This window comes from Zalophus californianus, chromosome 2 (genome assembly GCF_009762305.2).
Source record: "Zalophus californianus isolate mZalCal1 chromosome 2, mZalCal1.pri.v2, whole genome shotgun sequence".
NCBI lineage: Eukaryota > Metazoa > Chordata > Mammalia > Carnivora > Otariidae > Zalophus > Zalophus californianus.
The window spans coordinates 84,422,857-84,429,574 of NC_045596.1; the positions used below are offsets into that span (position 1 = coordinate 84,422,857).

General features: G+C 36.9%; 1 long non-coding RNA gene across 7 annotated transcripts in view; it reads left to right on the top strand.

Moving 5' to 3' along the window:
• LOC113924590 overlaps nucleotides 1-6,372 on the top strand; it is a 35,485-nt gene extending 29,113 nt beyond the window's left edge. For 2 of the 7 annotated variants that reach the window (XR_003520721.2, XR_003520722.2), the window contains one exon: nucleotides 613-1,013. This is a non-coding gene — a long non-coding RNA (uncharacterized LOC113924590). Of the gene's footprint in view, nucleotides 1-612; nucleotides 1,014-6,107 lie in introns of those variants that run through there. The other 5 variants (XR_003520718.2, XR_003520723.2, XR_003520719.2 and 2 more) reach the window with 4 other exon arrangements.
• The last annotated feature ends 346 nt before the right edge of the window (nucleotides 6,373-6,718 follow it).

The following is a 6,718-nucleotide window of genomic DNA, read 5'->3' on the forward strand; positions in this document are numbered from 1 at the left end:
CTTTCTACATGGTTTTTACATCTTCTGGGAGGAAGTCTAACATAGTAGAAATAGTATGGGCTAAAGAGTTTGGCCTTTAATCTGTGAGGCAAAGTAGGAGAGTGAGAGTGATATGGTCATTTTTGTATCTGCCCATCATGAACTTGTTTAACCAATTTTACTTATTTTAAAAAATATTTACTTACTGAGGGGGGAGGGGCAGAGGAAAAGGGAGAGAGAATCTCAAGCAGACTCCCCACTGAATGCAGAGCCCAACACAGGGCTCAATCCCATGACCCATGAGATCATGATGTGAGCTGAGACCAAGAGTCAGACGCTCAACCAACTGAGCCACCCAGGCACCCCACCAATTTAACTTATATTTCTTTGAATATGTGGGCAAATATAAAACTTTACATATACATATAAGTATATCATATGATAGACTGTTACAATATTTGCTCCCAGTGAATCATGCCACCTTTGTTCATGCTTTTTTACAGTGTGCCTTTGCAGGAATAGATAATTTTGGGGGAAAAAAGTCCCTCTTCCTTTTTTACCTAGCTCACCAAAGTCTGTTGTAGCAAAAACTACTATTGTCTCTCAATGTCCTTTCTTCTCTTCTTCCCCCAGTTTTAGCTTTGGAAACTGCCACATAACTAAGGACTGTATCTCCTAGTCTCCCTTGAAAGTGTGGCCATATGACTACATTCTGACTGATGGGCTGTAAGTGGAAATGATGGCTGCAACTTCTATGGCATGTCCTTAAGAGGAAAAGGTAGACAGAACAAAAGGTATTTGTAGTTTAAAAAAATTTAACACAGGTTGCCAGGCTGCTTTGCAAATAGGTTGAAAAAGTTCACCTTTCTACCAGCAATGTAAAACAATACCTTTCACCTGAATCCTCACTAGCAAGAGGTCATTTAAAATTTTGCCCATGGGCGCCTGGGTGGCTCAGTTGGTTAAGCGACTGCCTTCGGCTCAGGTCATGATCCCGGAGTCCCGGGATCGAGTCCCGCATTGGGCTCCCTGCTCAGCATGGAGTCTGCTTCTCCCTCTGACCCTCTTCCCTCTCGTGCTCTCTCTCTTTCTCTCTCTCTCAAATAAATAAATAAAATCTTTAAAAAAAAATAAAAAATAAAATTTTGCCCAGTCTGAGATGTTTCACCTCACTTATAACAGGAGGAATGCATAATAAGACTATACTAAGATTAAACATTTTCACTTTTCAGTCTCAAATCCAAAGGTTTGGTCACATACTCTAACGACAATGCTATATACATTCTCAACTGTTCTTTATACAACACCTACGGAGGGAAATTTGGCAGTATCATCCAAATTACACAAGAAATAAATGCTGGTGTGAATGCAGAGAAAAGGTAACCTTTATGCACTGTTGGTGGGAATATAGATAGATACCACCACTATGGCAAAGAGTATGGAAGTTCCTCAAAAACTTAAAAATAGAACTATCATATGACCTAGCAATTACACTTCTGGGTATTTATTCAAAGAAAATGAAAATGCTCCAAAAAATATATGCACCCCCATGTTCACTGCAGCATTATTTACAATAGCCAAGATATGGAAACAACCTAAGTGCACATTGAAAGGTGAATGGATAAGGGAAATTAGTATATATGGAATGAATACATCATGGAAATAAAAGCCAAAGCATAAGGAATATAGTCAATGATATTGTAAAAGCACTGTATGGTGACAGATGGTAGCTACACTTGTAGTGAGCATAGCATAATGTACTAACTTGTCAAATAATTATGTTGTACACCTGAAATTCATGTAACATTGTGGATATCAACTATCCTCAAAAATAGTAAAAAAAAAAAAAAGAAAGAAAAATACATGATTGAATTTTAGAGGGAAAAAAAGAAAGGAGATGTAGTATACATATACAATGAAGTATCGTTCAGCCATGAAAAAGAATGAAATCTCACTATCTGCAACATAGATGGACCTCAAGGGCATTATGTTACATGAACTAAGTAAGATTGATAAAGACAAATACCACATGATCTCACTTATATGTGGAATGTAAAAACAACCAACCAACCAGCCAAGCTCAGAGATAAGAGAACAGACTGGTGATTGCCAGAGGTAGGGTGGGCAAAATGAGTGAAGGGGGTCAAAAGGTACAAACTTTAAGTTACAAAATAAACAAGTCATGGGGATGGAATGTACAGCACAGTCACTCTAATTAATAATACTGTATTGCATATTTGAAAGTTGCTAAAGGGAGTAAATCTTAGAAAACTTAAAAGTTCTCATCACAAGAAAAAATATTCTGTAACTATGGTAATTAGACTTGTGGTGATCATTTTGCTGTATATACAAATATCAAATCATTATGCTTTACACATGAAACTAATATAAGATTTTATCAGTTATAACTCAATTAAAAAAAAAGAACACTATGACAGGAACAGCGAGACTGCAGAAGGGGAAAAGAGAGAAAGAAAAAGCTCTAGGAAGATACATGAGAAAATTGTAAAAGTAGTGGGATCGATGGCATTTGCATGGGAAATGGTGGATGGAATATACATGTGGGAAACTTCAACTCAAAACATAAATCTAGATCTATCTAAATACACACTCCCCCCCCACCATCTGAATGAATTACCTACTCAAAAAGTATTTGCCATAAAGTGAATTCCCTAGTTTCCTTTATGTGATTTTTGCCAAGTCAATTTACCTGCCTGATTCTTTCTTCAACTGTAAAACAGGGCTAAGATACACTTCACAGTACTTTGTGAGCACTTATATTAGATGTGTGTGTAGCTCAGTGTTGGTCACATAATAAGCATTTAATAAATGTTAAAGTAAGAAATGGTTTGTAAGTCTGTTAGGCCTAATTGGCATCTAATTATTATTTAAATTTGCATGTCCCTGATTTCTCCTGATTCTGAGCATCTTTTCACATTTGGATTTATTCTTTGCTGAGTTCATATTCTTTGCCCATCCATTTTTCTGTTGAATTACATGTTCCCTTAATGTGAATTTCTAAGAGCACTTTGTATATTATAGATGTTAAACCTCCATATGAGTATTTTTCTAAATTTACTGCATATCTATTAACCTTAATTATAACTTTTTTATGCAGGCTATTTTTTATATATTGACAAATGTCTATCTTTTTTGAGAAGAATGTGTATTCTGCTGTTTTGGGGTGAAGTATTCTATAAATGTCAATTAGATCCAGTTGACTGATGGTAATACAAAGTTCAACTATATCCTCACTGATTTTCTGCCTGCTAGATCACTCAATTACTGAAAGAAGGTTGTTGAAATCTCCAACCATAATAGTGGATTTGTCTATTTCTCTTTGTAGTTCTATCCATTTTTACCTTAGCTTTTTTTAATGTTCTGTTGTTAGATGTACCATTAAAGGTTGTATCTTTTTAGAGAATTGACACCTTTATCATTATGTAATGCTCCTCTCTATCCCTGATAATTTTCCTTGTTCTGAAGTCTGTTTTGCCTGAAGATAGCAACTATATAGCTTTCTTTTGATTAGTATTAGCTAGGCAGGTATTTCTTCATTCTTTTACTGTTAACCTGTGTCTTTACATTTAAAGTTGGTTTCTTATGTATGATTCCTGAGAAAATGGAGCATTAGTAAGGGCTGTGGGCTTCTTCCCTCCAAATCAACCCTGGGTAACTACAGAAATAAGGAAGCAAGGGCTTGAAGAATAAGATAAAAAACTGAGAAAACCCTAATAAGGGTTAGGAGTAAGTTTTTACATTTTGTTCCTGGCACTTGCCTCCACTGCTTTGAGACAGTCAGTGCCAGACAACTGATAGTTCCAGATACCATTAGCAAGAGCTTCCCAGTATAGAATAATACAAAGGGTCTGTTGAAGGGAGTTGCTGATGAAAAAGAGTGTGGGGCCCGTCAGATACTCTAGATTACTGAGACATTCACTCCCCTATTCTTCCCCCAAACCTTTAGGGTTTTGGTTGATTATAAGGGCCTTCTCCTAGGCAACAGAGATAGAGCTCTCTGCTCTCTAATCTTTAAACTTGTGGGAAGGGATAAAAACTAGGGTCTGCCCTTTTTCTCTTCCTCCATATCTGTGATCAGAAAGGGTAGTAGGAGAGGGGCACCTGGGTGGCTCAGTCAGTTAAGCGTCTGCTTTCAGCTCAGGTCATGATCTCAGAGTCCTGGGATGGAGCCCCACATCAGGCTCCCTGCTTCTCCCTCCCCACTGACCCTTGCTCGTGCTCTCTCTAGGGTGCTCTCTCAAATAAATGCAATCTTTAAAAAAAAAAAGTGTAGTAGAGAACATAAGCTTGTGAACCAATTATCTACACACCTGAGGAGTATGATCACTATGTAACACAACAAATTACATAACATATACCAACTGAGGCAGAATTATAGGCATATATTTAATTTAAAAAATGTTTTAAGAGGGGCGCCTGGGTGGCTCAGTCGTTAAGTGTCTGCCTTCGGCTCAGGTCATGATCCCAGGGTCCTGGGGTCGAGCCCCGCATCGGGCTCCCTGCTCCGCGGGACGCCTGCTTCTCCCTCTCCCACTCCCCCTGCTTGTGTTCCCTCTCGCTGTTTCTCTCTGTTAAATAAATAAAATCTTTAAAAAAAAGTTTTAAGAATTTAAAAAAACAATTCAATTAATCATCCAACAAAATTTTACTGAGCACCTACTAGTGTCAGGCACTGAGGATTCATCAGTGAGCAAGACAGACAAAAATCTTTATTCTTGTGTATTTTATTTTCTAGTGGTAGGAAATGGCACATCAAACAACTTATCTAACTAAGGAATAAGCCATTTTAGAAAGTAATATTTGCTACAAAAATAAAGTAGGATAACGCCGATTGGGATTGCTGAAAAGGGTCACGATTTTAAAATGAAACTAAGCCTAAAATACGAATCAAGAGGATGCTGAGTGGGAAGTTAGTAATATATAAAAAAGGAACAAGAAATAATTAAAAAGCCATGGGAGAATATTAGGTATGGAAATAGGGGCTTAAAGAATATCACAGATAAAATAAAATTTAAAAAAGATCATAGATGGATAAATAGCAGGGTTGATCAGATCTTATGATGCTTTTGAGGTACAGAATATTTTTATGTAGCTAAAATCTCTAGATTTTTTTCCCTTGTGGTTCCTAGGGCTTTCATGTTTGAAAAACATGACATTTAAAATATTTTAAATTACAAAATAATATTTGTACATGGTAAGACATTCAAACAAAATAGAAGTAGAAAGTAAAAGACATCAACACCCCTCCCGTTATCCTTTACATAGAGGTAGTCATTTTTCTATGTATCCTTCCAGAAATTTTCTATGTATAATCAAATATGTATATATACATGGTTTAAAAAATTTATAAATAGAATACATATTTTCTGCAGCCTGCTTTTTCTTTTCCCACATTTGGATCTACTCCAGAGATTGAGGTTTTAAATGACAGTAAGAATTTCTTTTAGGAGGTAGAATTATAGAGATAATAAAAAGATCAGTGGGTAAAAAAAAAACAAAAGAGAGAGATCGGTGGTTGCCAGGGATTGGGGGAGAGTAGGGATGAACAACGGAGAACACAGGGCATTTTTAGGGCAGTGAAACTATTCTGTATGATCCTATAATGTTGGATACATGACATTATGCATTTGTCAAAACCTACAGAACTGTACAAAACAGAGTGAACCTTAATGTAAACTATGGACTTTAGTTAATACTAATGTATCAATATTGGTTTATCAATGGTAACAAATATACCACACTAATACAAGATATTAATAATAGGAGGAAATGTATGTGTGTGTGTGTGTGTGTGTGTGTGTGTGTGTGATGTGGGAATTCTGTATTTTCTGCCCAATTTTTCTGTAAACATAGAACTGCTCAAAAAAAAACCTATTAAATTTCATTTAGGAAAACTATTTTGTAAACTATTTTTGTAAAGCCTTGTATAAGATATTTTAGAGTTGGAGGCTAGCGGAGGCTAGAGGTCAAATATTAGGCGGGTTGTTGCTATGGTCCAAGCATAAACTGATTAGTTCTAAGGTGGCAAATTAAATTACTTTGAAAAGATTTGCTAATACTGCACCTTATAAGTCTTAAGTGGAATTTACTGTGTTCTTTTGTTTTAGTAGGCTCCACGCCCAGCATAGAGCCCAACATGGGGCTTGAACTCACGACCCTCAGATCAAAACTTGAGCTGAGATCAAGAGTCAGATGCTTAACTGACTGAGCCACCCAGGAGCCCCAGAAGTCTTAAGTGGAATTTAAAGTTTGTGATTTAAAGAAGTAATCTGTCAAAAATATTATGTTAATCAGGAGTAGCAAAAAAACCCCAATATGCTTTTTTTTCTTTTTAAAGATTTTATTTATTTGAGAGAGAGAGCACACAGAGCACAGGAGCGGGGGGGGGGGGGGGGGGGGCAGAGAGCGGGAGAAGGAGAGTCCCCGCTGAGCAGGAAGCTCTATATGGGGACCGATCCCAGGACCCTGGGATCATGACCTGAGCCGAAGGCAGATGCTTAATTAACCGATTGAGCCACCCAGGCATTCCCTCCACCCCCACAAAAAAAACCCAATATGCTTAAGAATTATAAGAACAAAAAGGAAATATGGCTGAAAAGATGTGAATAGCCATAACTGACATGGTGCATATTTTTTAAGTTAACAGGACATGGAGGAGTCAGGAAATAATTCATCTACTACACTTGGTATTGCTTATATTCTTAAACCATTTATTTCC